Here is a 13287-nt window from a genome sequence, read left to right on the forward strand (position 1 = left end):
GTTTTCTTGTACTTAAGTCGGCATTATACCTTTTGTATTTAATTCCGATGCAATTTCTGTGTTTCATCGTCAATAAGAAGGTCCAAGTGATACAGTAAACCTGAAGTGAATCATCGGAAACTAAAACTAGTGTCACCGGAATGGTTCAATACATAGACAGTATGAACAGTCAGTCTTCATGTACTTAAGTCGGCATTGTGCCTTTTGTATTAAATTCCGATGCAATTTCTGTGTTTCATCGTAAATAAGAAGGTCATAGGGATACAGTAAACCTGAAGTGAAGCATCGGAATCTATAACTAGTGTCACAGGAATGGTTCTAAACATAGACAGTAAGAAGAGTCAGTCTTCTTGTACTTAAGTCGGCATTGTGCTTGTTGAATTTAATTCCGATGCAATTTCTGTGTTTCATCGTCAATAAGAATGTCAGAGGGATACAGTAAACCTGAAGTGAAGCATCGAAATCTATAACTAGTGTCACAGGAATGGTTCAAAACAGAGACAGTAGGAAGAGTCAGTCTTCTTGTACTGAAGTCGGCATTGTGCCTTTTGTATTTAATTCCGATGCAATTTCTGTCTTTCATCGTAAATAAGAAGGTCAGAGGGATACAGTAAACCTGAAGGGAAGCATCGGAATCTATAACTAGTGTCACAGGAATGGTTCTAAACATAGACAGTAAGAAGAGTCAGTCTTCTTGTACTTAAGTCGGCATTGTGCCTTTTGTATTTAATTCCGATGCAATTTCTGTGTTTCATCGTCAATAAGGAGGTCCAAGAGATACTGTAAACATGTAGTGAAGCATCGGAATCTAAAACTGGTCTCACAGGAAATGTTCACAACATAGTCAGAAAGAAGAGACAGTCTTCATGTACTTAAGTCGGCATTTTGCCTTTTGTATTTAATTCCGATGCAGATTCTGTGTTTCATCGTCAACAAGAAGGTCAGAGGGATACAGTAAACGTGAAGTGAAGCATCGGAATCTATAACTAGTGTCACAGGAATGGTTCAAAACAGAGACAGTGGGAAGAGTCAGTCTTCTTGTACTTAAGTCGGCATTGTGCCTTTTGTATTAAATTCCGATGCAATTTCTGTGTTTCATCGTAAATAAGCAGGTCAGAGGGATACAGTAAACCTGAAGTGAAGCATCGGAATCTATAACTAGTCTCACAGGAATGGTTCTAAACATAGACAGTAAGAAGAGTCAGTCTTGTTGTACTTAAGTCGGCATTGTGCTTTTTGAATTTAATTCCGATGCAATTTCTGTGTTTCATCGTGAATAAGAAGGTCAGAGGGATACAGTAAACCTGAAGTGAAGCATCGTAATCTATAACTAGTGTCACAGAAATGGTTAAAAACATAGAGAGTAAGAAGAGTCAGTCTTCTTGTACTTAAGTTGGCATTGTGCCATTTGTATTAAATTCCAATGCTATTTCTGTTTCATCGTTGATAAGAAGGTCCAAGGGATACAGTAAACCTGAAGTGAAGCAACGTAATCTATAACTAGTGTCACAGGAATTGCTCAAAACATAGACAGTAAGAAGAGTAATTCTTCTTGTACTTAAGTCGGCAGTGTGCATTTTTTATATAATTCAGATGCAAATTCTGTGTTTCATCGTCAATAAGAAGGTCCAAAGGATACAGTAAACCTGAAGTGAAGCTTCTGAATCTATAACTAGTGTCAGAGGAATGGTTGAAAACATAGACAGTAAGAAGAGTCAGTCTTCTTGTACTTAAGTCGGCATTGTGCCCTTTGTATTTAATTCCGATGCAATTTCTGTGTTTCATCCTCAATAAGAAGGACAGAGGGATACAGTAAACGTGAATTGAAGCATCGGAATCTATAACTAGAGTCACAGGAATGGTTCAAAACATAGTCAATAGGAAGAGTCAGTCTTCTTGTACTTAAGTCGGCATTGTGCCTTTTCTATTTAATTCCGTTGCAATTTCTGTGTTTCGTCGACAATAAGAGGGTCAGAGGGATACAGTAAACCTGAAGTGAAGCATCGGAATCTATAACTAGTGTCACAGGAATGGTTCAAAACATACACAGCAAGAAGTGTTAGTCTTCCTGTACTTAAGTCGGCATTGTGCCTTTTGTATTTAAATCCGATGCAATTTCTGTGTGTCATCGTCAATACGAAGGTCCAAGGGATACAGTAAACCTGAGGTGATGCATTGGAATCTATAACTAGTGTCACAGGAATGGTTCAAAGCATAGTCTGTCGGAAGTGTCAGTCTTCTTGTACTTAAGTCGGCATTGTGCTTTTTGTATTTAATTCCGATGCAATTTCTGTGTATCATCGTCAATAACAAGTTCCAAGGGATACAGTAAATCTGAAGTGAAGCATCGTAAACTATAACTAGTGTCACAGGAATGGTTCAAACATAGACAGTAAGAATAGTCAGTCTTCTTGTACTTCAGTCGGCCTTGTGCCCTTTGTATTTAATTCCGATGCAATATCTGTGTTTCATCGTCAATAGGAAGGTACAAGGGATACAGTACACTTATAGTGAAGCATCGGACTCTAAAACTGGTCTCACAGGAAATGTTCAAATCATAGTTAGTAAGAAGAGTCAGTCTTGTTATACTTAAGTCGGCTTTGTGCCTTTTGTATTTAATTCTGAAGCAATATCTGTGTTTCATCGGCAATAAGAAGGTCCAAGGGATACAGTAAATTTGAAGTGAAGCATCGAAATCTATAACTATTGTTACAGGAATTATTCAATACATAGACTGTAAGAAGAGTCAGTCTTCTTGTACTTAATACGGCATGGTGCCTTTTGTATTTAATTCCAATGCAATTTCTGTGTTTCATCGTCAATAAGAAGGTAAAAGTGATACAGTAAACCTGAAGGGAATCATCGGAATCTATAACTAGTGTCACAGGAATGGTTCAAAACATACACAGCAAAAAGTGTCAGTCTTCTTGTACTTAAGTCGGCATTGTGCCTTTTCTATCTAATTCCGATGCAATTTCTGTGTTTCATCGTCAATAAGAGGGTCAGAGGGATACAGTAAACCTGAAGTGAAACATCGGAAGCCATAACTAGTGTCACAGGAATGGTTCAAAACATAGACAATAGGAAGGGTCAGTCTTCTTGTACTTAAGTCGGCATTGTGCCTTTCCTATTTAATTCCAATGCATTTTCTGTGATTCGTCGCCAATAAGAAGGTCCAAGGGATGCAGTAAACCTGAAGTGAAGCAACGGAATCTATAACTAGTGTCACAGGAATTGTTCAAAACATAGACAGTAAGAAGAGTCAGTCTTCTTGTACTTAAGTCGGCATTGTGCCTTTTGTATTTAATTCCGACGCAATTTCTGTGTTTCATCGTCAATAAGGAGGTCCAAGTGATAAAGTAAACCTGTAGTGAATCATCGGAAACTATAACTAGTGTCACTGGAATGGTTCAAAACATAGACACTAAGAAGAGTCAGTCTTCTTGTACTTAAGTCGTCATTGTGCCTTTTGTATATAATTCCGATGCAATTTCTGTGTTTCATCGTAAATACGAAGGTCAGAGGGATACAGTAAACCTGAAGTGAAGCATCGGAATCTATAACTAGTGTCACAGGAATGGTTCTAAACATAGACAGTAACAAGAGTCAGTCCTCTTGTACTTAAGTCGGCATTGTGCCTTTTGTATTTAATTCCGATGCAATTTCTGTGATTCATCGTCAATAAGAAGGTCAGAGGGATACAGTAAACCTGAAGTGAAGCATCGGAATCTATAACTAGTGTCACAGGAATGGTTCAAAACAGAGGCAGTAGGAAGAGTCAGTCTTCTTGTACTTAAGTCGGCATTGTGCCTTTTGTATTTATTTCCGATGCAATTTCTGTGTTTCATCGTAAGTAAGAAAGTCAGAGGGATACAGTAAGTCTGAAGTGGAGCATCGGAATCTATAACTAGTGTCACAGGAATTGTTCAAAACATAGACAGTAAGTAGAGTCAGTCTTCTTGTACTTAAGTCAGCATTGTGCCTTTTGTATTTAATTCCGATGCAGTTTCTGTGTTTCATCGTCAATACGAAAGTCCAAGTGATAGAGTAAACCTGAAGTGAATCATCGGAAACTATAACTAGTGTCACCGTAAAGGTTCAAAACATATACAGTAAGAAGAGTCAGTCTTCTTGTACTTAAGTCGGCATTGTGCCTTTTGTATTTAATTCCGATGCAATTTCTGTGTTTCATCATAAATAAGAAGGTCAGAGGGATACAGTAAACCTGAAGTGAAGCATCGGAATCTAATACTAGTGTCACAGGAATGGTTCTAAACATAGACAGTAAGAAGAGTCATTCTTCTTGTACTTAAGTCGGCATTATGCCTTTTGTATTTAATTCCGATGCAATTTCTGTGTTTCATCGTCAATAAGAAGGTCCAAGGGATACTATAAATATGTAGTGAAGCATCGGAATCTAAAACTGGTCTCACAGGAAATGTTCACAGCATAGCCAGAAAGAAGAGACTGTCTTCATGTACTTATGTCGGCATTGTGCCTTTTGTATTTAATTCCGATGCTGTTTCTGTGTTTCATCGACAATAAGAAGGTCAGAGGGAATCAGTAAACCTGAAGTGAAGCATCGGAATCTATAACTAGTGTCACAGGAATGATTAAAACATAGACAATAGGAAGGGTCAGTCTTCCTGTACTTAAGTCGGCATTGTGCCTTTCCTATTTAATTCCAATGCAATTTCTGTGATTCGTGGTCAATAAGAAGGTCCAAGGGATGCAGTAAACCTGAAGTGAAGCAACGGAATCTATAACTAGTGTCACAGGAATTGTTCAAAACATAGACATTAAGAAGAGTCAGTTTTCTTGTACTTAAGTCGGCATTGTGCCTTTTGAATTTAATTCCGATGCAATTTCTGTGTTTCATCGTCAATAAGAAGGTCCAAGTGATACAGTAAACCTGAAGTGAATCATCGGAAACTATAACTAGTGTCACCGGAATGGTTCAATACATAGACAGTATGAAGAGTCAGTCTTCATGTACTTAAGTCGGCATTGTGCCTTTTGTATTAAATTCCGATGCAATTTCTGTGTTTCATCGTAAATAAGAAGGTAAGAGGGATACAGTAAACCTGAAGTGAAGCATCGGAATCTATAACTAGTGTCACAGGAATGGTTCTAAACATAGACAGTAAGAAGAGTCAGTCTTCTTGTACTTAAGTCGGCATTGTGCTTGTTGAATTTAATTCCGATGCAATTTCTGTGTTTCATCGTCAATAAGAAGGTCAGAGGGATACAGTAAACCTGAAGTGAAGCATCGAAATCTATAACTAGTGTCACAGGATTGGTTCAAAACAGAGACAGTAGGAAGAGTCAGTCTGCTTGTACTTAAGTCGGCATTGTGCCTTTTGTATTTAATTCCGATACAATTTCTGTCTTTCATCGTAAATAAGAAGGTCAGAGGGATACAGTAAAACTGAAGTGAAGCATCGGAATCTATAACTAGTGTCACAGGAATGGTTCTAAACATAGACAGTAAGAAGAGTCAGTCTTGTTGTACTTAAGTCGGCATTGTGCTTTTTGAATTTAATTCCATTGCAATTTCTGTAATTCATCGTCAATAAGAAGGTCAGAGGGATACAGTAAACCTGAAGTGAAGCATCGTAATCTATAACTAGTGTCACAGAAATGGTTCAAAACATAGAGAGTAAGAAGAGTCAGTCTTCTTGTACTTAAGTTGGCATTGTGCCTTTTGTATTAAATTCCGATGCTATTTCTGTTTCATCGTCGATAAGAAGGTCCAAGGGATACAGTAAACCTGAAGTGAAGCAACGTAATCTATAACTAGTGTCACAGGAATTGCTCAAAACATAGACAGTAAGAAGAGTCATTCTTCTTGTACTTAAGTCGGCAGTGTGCCTTTTTTATATAATTCAGATGCAAATTCTGTGTTTCATCGTCAGTAAGAAGGTCCAAAGGATACACTAAACCTGAAGTGAAGCTACTGAATCTATAACTAGTGTCGCAGGAATGGTTGAAAACATAGACAGTAAGAAGAGTCAGTCTTCTTGTACTTAAGTCGACATATTGCCCTTTGTATTTAATTCCGTTGCAATTTCTGTGTTTCATCCTCAATAAGAAGGTCAGAGGGATACAGTAAACGTGAATTGAAGCATCGGAATCTATAACTAGAGTCACAGGAATGGTTCATAACATAGACAATAGGAAGAGTCAGTCTTCTTGTACATAAGTCGGGATTGTGCCTTTTCTATTTAATTCCGTTGCAATTTCTGTGTTTCGTCGACAATAAGAGGGTCAGAGGGATACAGTAAACCTGAAGTGAAGCATCGGAATCTATAACTAGTGTCACAGGATTGGTTCAAAACATACACAGCAAGAAGTGTCAGTCTTCTTGTACTTAAGTCGGCATTGTGCCTTTTGTATTTAAATCCGATGCAATTTCTTTGTGTCATCGTCAATACGAAGGTCCAAGGGATACAGTAAACCTGAGGTGATGCATTGGAATCTATAACTAGTGTCACAGGAATGGTTCAAAGCATAATCTGTCGGAAGTGTCAGTCTTCTTGTACTTAATTTGGCATTGTGCTTTTTGTATTTAATTCCGATGCAATTTCTGTGTTTCATCGTCAATAACAAGTTCCAAGGGATACAGTAAATCTGAAGTGAAGCATCGTAACCTATAACTAGTGTCACAGGAATGGTTCAAAACATAGACAGTAAGAATAGTCAGTCTTCTTGTACTTCAGTCGGCCTTGTGCCCTTTGTATTTAATTCCGATGCAATATCTGTGTTTCATCGTCAATAGGAAGGTACAAGGGATACAGTACACTTATAGTGAAGCATCGGACTCTAAAACTGGTCTCACAGGAAATGTTCAAATCATAGTCAGTAAGAAGAGTCAGTCTTGTTATACTTAACTCGGCTTTGTGCCTTTTGTATTTAATTCTGAAGCAATATCTGTGTTTCATCGGCAATAAGATGGTCCAAGGGATACAGTAAATTTGAAGTGAAGCATCGAAATCTATAACTATTGTTACAGGAATTATTCAATACATAGACTGTAAGAAGAGTCAGTCTTCTTGTACTAAATACGGCATGGTGCCTTTTGTATTTAATTCCGATGCAATTTCTGTGTTTCATCGTCAATAAGAAGGTCCAAGTGATACAGTAAACCTGAAGTGAATCATCGGAATCTATAACTAGTGTCACAGGAATGGTTCAAAACATACACAGCAAGAAGTGTCAGTCTTCTTGTACTTAAGTCGGCATTGTGCCTTTTCTATCTAATTCCGATGCAATTTCTCTGTTTCATCGTCAATAAGAGGGTCAGAGGGATACAGTAAACCTGAAGTGAAACATCGGAATCCATAACTAGTGTCACAGGAATGGTTCAAAACATAGACAATAGGAAGGGTCAGTCTTCTTGTACTTAAGTCGGCATTGTGCCTTTCCTATTTAATTCCAATGCAATTTCTGTGATTCGTCGTCAATAAGAAGGTCCAAGGGATGCAGTAAACCTGAAGTGAAGCAACGGAATCTATAACTAGTGTCACAGGAATTGTTCAAAACATAGACAGTAAGAAGAGTCAGTCTTCTTGTACTTAAGTCGGCATGGTGCCTTTTGTATTTAATTCCGATGCAATTTCTGTGTTTCATCGTCAATAAGAAGGTCCAAGTGATACAGTAAACCTGAAGTGAATCATCGGAATCTATAACTAGTGTCACAGGAATGGTTCAAAACATAGACAGTAAGAAGAGTCAGTTTTCTTGTACTTAAGTCGGCATTGTGCCTTTTGTATTTAATTCCGATGCAATTTCTGTGTTTCATCGTAAATAAGAAGGTCAGTGGGAACCAGTAAACCTGAAGTGAAGCATCGGAATCTATAACTAGTGTCACAGGACTGGTTCTAAACATAGACAGTAAGAAGAGTCAGTCTTCTTGTACTTAAGTCGGCATTGTGCTTTTTGAATTTAATTCCGATGCAATATCTGTGTTTCATCCTCAATAAGAAGATCAGAGGGATACAGTAAACCTGAAGTGATGCATCGGAATCTATAACTAGTGTCACAGGAATGGTTCAAAACAGAGACAGTAGGAAGAGTCAGTCTTCTTATACTTAAGTCGGCATTGTGCCTTTTGTATTTAAATCCGATGCAGTTTCTGTGTTTCATCATCAACAAGAAGGTCAGAGGGATACAGTAAACCTGAAGTGAAGCATCGGAATCTATAACTAGTGTCACAGGAATGGTTCAAAACAGAGACAGTAAGAAGAGTCAGTCTTCTTGTACTTAAGTCGGCATTATGCCTTTTGTATTTAATTCCGATGCAATTTCTGTGTTTCATCGTAAATAAGAAGGTAAGAGGGATACAGTAAACCTGAAGTGAAGCATCGGAATCTATAACTACTGTCACAGGAATGGTTCTAAACATAGACAGTAAGAAGAGTCAGTCTCCTTGTAATTAAGTCGGCATTGTGCTTTTTGAATTTAATTCCGATGCAATTTCTGTGTTTCATCGTCAATAAGAAGGTCAGAGGGATACAGTAAACCTGAAGTGAAGCATCGTAATCTTTAACTAGTGTCACAGGAATTGTTCAAAACATAGAGAGTAAGAGGTGTCAGTTTTCTTGCACTTAAGTCGAAATTGTGCTTTTTGTATTTAACTTCGATGCAATTTCTGTGTTTCATCGTCAATAACAAGGTCCAAGGGATACAGTAAATCTGAAGTGAAGCATCGTAATCTATAACTAGTGTCACAGGAATGGTTCAAAAGATAGACAGTAAGAATAGTCAGTCTTCTAGTAATTCAGTCGGCCTTGTGCCCTTTGTATTTAATCCCGATGCAATTTCTGTGTTTCATCGTCAATAGGAAGGTACAAGGGATACAGTACACTTATAGTGAAGCATCGGACTCTAAAACTGGTCTGACAGGAAATGTTCAAATCATAGTCAGTAAGAAGAGTCAGTCTTGTTATACTTAAGTCGGCATTGATCCTTTTGTATTTAATTCTGAAGCAATTTCTGTGTTTCATCGTCAATAAGAAGGTCCAAGGGATACAGTAAATTTAAAGTGTAGCATCGAAATCTATAACTACTGTTACAGGATTATTCAATACATAGACTGTAAGAAGAGTCAGTCTTCTTGTACTTAATACGGCATTGTGCCTTCTCTATCTAATTCCGATGCAATTTCTGTGTTTCATCGACAATAAGAATGTCAGAGGGATACAGTAAACCTGAAGTGAAGCATCAGAATCTATAACTAGTGTCACAGGAACGGTTCAAATCATAGACAGTAAGAAGAGTCAGTCTTCTTGTACTTAAGTCGGCACTGTGCCTTTTTTATTTCATTCCGATGCTATTTCTGTGTTTCATCGTCGATAAGAAGGTCCAAGGGATACAGTAAACCTGAAGTGAAGCAACGGAATCTATAACTAGTGTCACAGGAATGGTTCAAAACAGAGACAGTAGGAAGAGGCAGTCTTCTTTTACTTAATTCGGCATAGGGCCTTTTCTATTTAATTCCGATGCAATTTCTGTGTTTCATCGTAAATAAGAAGGTTTGAGGGATACAGTAAACCTGAAGTGAAGCATCGGAATCTATAACTAGTGTCACAGGAAAGGTTCTAAACATAGACAGTAAGAAGAGTGAGTCTTCTTGTACTTATGTCGGCATTGTGCCTTTTGTATTTAATTCCGATGCAAATTCTGTGTTTTGTCGTCAATAAGAAGGTCCCAGGGATACAGTAAACCTGATGTGAAGCATCGGAATCTGTAACTAGTGTCACAGGAATGGTTCAAATCACAGACAGTAAGAAGAGTCAGTCTTCTTGTACTTAAGTCGGCATTGTGCCTTTTCTATTTATTTCCGATGCAATTTCTGTGTTTCATCGTCAATAACACGGTCAGAGGGATACAGTAAACTTGAAGTGAAGAATCGGATCCTATAACTAGTGTCACAGGAATGGTTCTAAAACCTAGACAGTAGGAATTGTCAGTCGTCTTGTACTTATGCCGGGATTGTGCCTTTCCTATTTAATTCCGATGCAATTTCTGTGTTTCATCGTCAATAAGAAGGTCTGAGGGATACAGTAAACCTGAAGTGAACCATCGGAATCTATAACTAGTGTCACAGGAATGGTGCAAAGCATAGACAGTAGGAAGAGTCAGTCTTCTTGTACTTAAGTCGGCATTGTGCTTTTCTATTTAATTCCAATGCAGTTTCTGTGTTTCGTCGTCAATACGAAGGTCAGAGGGATAGAGTAAACCTTAAGTGAAGCATCGGAATCTATAACTAGTGTCACAGGAATGGATCAAAACATACACAGCATGAAGAGTCAGTCTTCTTGTACTTAAGTCGGCATTGTGCCTTTTGTATTTAATTCCGATGCAATTTGTCTGTTTCATCGTCAATAAGAAGGTCCAAGGGATACAGTAAACCTGAAGTGAAGCATCGGAATCTATAACTAGTGTCACAGGAATGGTTCAAATCATAGACAGTAAGAAGAGTCATTCTACTTGTACTTAAGTCGGCATTGTGCCTGTTGTATTTAATTTCAATGCAATTTCTGTGTTTCATCGTCAATAAGAAGGTCCAAGGGATACAGTAAACCTGAAGTGATGCATCGGAATCTATAACTAGTGTCACAGGAATGGTTCAAACATAGACAGTAGGAAGTGTCAGTCTTCTTGTACTTAAGTCGGCATTGTGCCATTTGTATTTAATTCCGATGCAATGTATGTGTTTCATCGTCAATAAGAAGGTCCAAGTGTTGCAGTAACCATATAGTGAAGCATCGGAATCTAAAACTGGTCTCACAGGAAATGTTCACAACATAGTCAGTAAGAAGAGTCAGTCTTCTTGTACTTAAGTCGGCATTGTGCATTTTGTATTTAATTCCGATGCGGTTTCTGTGTTTCGTCGTCAATACGAAGGTCAGAGGGAGACAGTAAACCTTAAGTGAAGCATCGGAAACTATAACTAGTGTCACAGGAATGGTTCAAAACATACACAGCAAGAAGAGTCAGTCTTCTTGTACTTAAGTCGGCATTGTGCCTACTGTATTTAATTCCGATGCAATTTGTGTGTTTCATCGTCAATAAGAAGGTCCAAGCGATACGGTAAACCTGAAGTGATGCATCGGAATCTATAACTAGTGTCACAGGAACGGTTCATAACATAGACAGCAGGAAGTGTCAGTCTTCTTCTACTTAAGTCGGCATTGTCCCTTTTGTATTTAATTCCGATGCAATTTGTCTGTTTCATCGCCAGTACGAAGGTCAGAGGGATAGAGTAAACCTTAAGTGAAGCATGGGAATCTATTACTAGTGTCACAGGAATGGTTCAAAACATACACAGCAAGAAGAGTCAGTCTTCTTGTACTTAAGTCTGCATTGTGCCTTTTGTATTTAGTTCCGATGCATTTTGTGTGTTTCATCGTCAATAAGAAGGTCCAAGGGATACAGTAAACCTGAAGTGATGCATCGGAATCTATAACTAGTGTCACTGGAATGGTTCAAACATAGACAGTAGGAAGTGTCAGGCTTCTTGTACTTAAGTCGGCATTGTACCATTTGTATTTAATTCCGATGCAATTTCTGTGTTTCATCGTCAATCAGAAGGTCCAAGGGATACAGTAAACCTAAAGTGAAGCATCGGAATCTATAACTAGTGTCACAGGAATGGTTCATACATAGACAATAAGGAGAGTCATTCTTCTTGTACTTAAGTCGGCATTGTGCCTTTTGTACTTAATTTCGATGCAATTTCTGTGTTTCATCGTCAATAAGGAGGTCCAAGTGATAAAGTAAACCTGAAGTGAATCATCGGAAACTATAACTAGTGTCACCGGAATGGTTCAAAACATAGACAGTAAGAAGAGTCAGCCCTCTTGTACTTAAGTCGGCATTGTGCCTTTTCTATTTAATTCCGATGCAATGTATGTGTTTCATCGTCTATAAGAAGGTCCAAGGGGTACAGTAAACAATAGTGAAGCATCGGAATCTAAAACTGGTCTCACAGGAAATGTTCACAACATAGTCAGTAAGAAGAGTCAGTCTTCTTGTACATAAGTCAGCATTGTGCATTTTGTATTTAATTCTGATGCAGTTTCTGTGTTTCGTCGTCAATACGAGGGTCAGAGGGAGACAGTAAACCTTAAGTGAACCATCGGAATCTATAACTAGTGTCACAGGAATGGTTCAAAACATACACAGCAAGAAGAGTCAGTATTCTTGTACTTAAGTCGGCATTGTGCCTTTTGTATTTAATTCCGATGCAATTTGTGTGCTTCATCGTCAACAAGAAGGTCCAAGGGATACAGTAAACCAGAAGTGAAACATCGGAATCTATAACTAGTGTCACAAGAATGGTTCAAAACATAGACAGTAAGAAGAGTCAGTCTTCTTGTACGTAAGTCGGCATTGTGCCTTTTGTATTTAATTTCGATGCAATTTCTGTGTTTCATCGTCAATAAGAAGGTCCAAGGGATACAGTAAACACATAGTGAAGCATCGGAATCTAAAACTGGTCTCACAGGAAATGTTCAAATCATAGTAAGTAAGAAGAGTCAGTCTACTTGTACTTAAGTCGGCATTGTGCACTTTGTATTTGATTCCGATGCAATTTCTGTGTTTCATCGTCAATAAGAAGGACCACGTGATACAGTAAACCTGAAGTGAAGTATCGGAAACTATACCTAGTGTCACCGGAATGGTTCAAAACGTAGACACTAAGAAGTGTCAGTCTTATTGTACTTAAGTCGGCATTGTGCCTTTTGTATTTAATTCCGATGATATTTCTGTGTTTCCCCGTAAATAAGAAGGTCAGAGGGATACTGTAAACCTGAAGTGAAGCATCGCAATCTATAACTAGTGTCACAGGAATGGTTCTAAACATAGACAGTAAGTACAGTCAGTCTTCTTGTACTTAAGTCGGCATTGTGCCTTTTGTATTTAATTGCGATGCAATTTCTGTGTTTTATCGTCAATAAGAAGGTCCAAGGAATACAATAAACATATAGTGAAGCATCGGAATCTAAAACTGGTCTCACAGGAAATGCACACAACTTAGTCAGAAAGAAGAGACAGTCTTCTTGTACTTAAGTCGGCGTTGTGCCTTTTGTATTTAATTCCGATGCAATTTCTGTGTTTCATCGTCAATAAGAAGGTCAGAGGGATACAGTAAACCTGAAGTGAAGCATCGGAATGTCACAAGAATGGTTCAAAACATAGACAGTAGGAAGAGTCAGTCTTCTTGTACTTGAATCGGCATTGTGTCTTTTGTATTTAATTCCGATGCAATTTCTGTGTTTC

The sequence above is a fragment of the Schistocerca americana genome, unplaced genomic scaffold (genome assembly GCF_021461395.2).
Source record: "Schistocerca americana isolate TAMUIC-IGC-003095 unplaced genomic scaffold, iqSchAmer2.1 HiC_scaffold_19, whole genome shotgun sequence".
Lineage (NCBI taxonomy): Eukaryota > Metazoa > Arthropoda > Insecta > Orthoptera > Acrididae > Schistocerca > Schistocerca americana.